The sequence below is a fragment of the Mustela erminea genome, chromosome 21 (assembly GCF_009829155.1).
Source record: "Mustela erminea isolate mMusErm1 chromosome 21, mMusErm1.Pri, whole genome shotgun sequence".
Taxonomy (NCBI): Eukaryota; Metazoa; Chordata; class Mammalia; order Carnivora; family Mustelidae; genus Mustela; species Mustela erminea.
Window position 1 is genome coordinate 4275623 of NC_045634.1, and position 924 is coordinate 4276546.

The 924-nt window shown below is 35.4% G+C and overlaps 1 pseudogene; it reads right to left on the reverse strand.

The window, feature by feature from the left end:
* Window positions 1–348: 348 nt before the first annotated feature.
* On the reverse strand, window positions 349–523 carry LOC116582057 (annotated as a pseudogene).
* Window positions 524–924: the final 401 nt, after the last annotated feature.

A 924-nucleotide genomic window follows, 5' to 3' on the forward strand; every position in this document is an offset into this window, starting at 1 on the left:
TTACTGGCACAACCTTGTTCCCCTGGCCCACATTTAAATTTTCTTTCCATGCCTGTCTTGGCTTTGCCAGCACTATAATCCATGAGCTTGTAGAAATATTCATACACCATTATGGTATCTCATACTTTCCTGATATCAAAGCTATTGCCTCATTGTGAAAGTAGTAAGACAATAATTCGATGGTAATGGTATTCATTGATCCTATTCTGTATCTCATCACCCTGAAGAAACTGTTGTACCATAGCTAAGAGACAGAAGCTTGCCACGTTGTAATGCTGTCCTGGAGGAAGTAATTAGTATTATGAGGTAATACCTGATATATGATGGTGTTTTACCCATAGCCAGAATATATGGTTCTTAGTACTAAAAGATAGAAATGGATTTGGTGTTTCACAAGGCTACATATCTACTTGCTATCTACAACCACACTGCTTCCTTTTCTCAGGACTTGGAATTATGAGACTTTTTAAACTGATAAGAACAGATACTACACTTGATCTTAGCCAAAAGGCCGAGAAGCGATTAAAAAAATTATTTAAATTCAATTTAGTTAACATAGAGTATTTCATGGATGGTATTCAGAGATTCATTGGTTATGTATAACATCTAGTAATCATTATATCAAGTAGCCTCCTTAATGCCCATAACCCAATTATGCCACCCCTCCACCTCCTGTCCAGGAACCCTCAGTGTGTTCCCTACATAGTAAAGTTTCCTATGGTTTGCCTCTCTCTCTTTTTTTTTTTAAATCTCTCTGTATTTTTTAATTTTTCTTGTTTTATTTTTCCTTCCCTTCTATGTTCATTTGTTTTGTTTCTTAAATTCCACATATGAGTGAAATCATATGGTATTTGTCTTTCTCTGAATGACTTATTTCCCTTAGCATAATACCCTCTATTTCCATCCACATTGTTGCAAATGGTA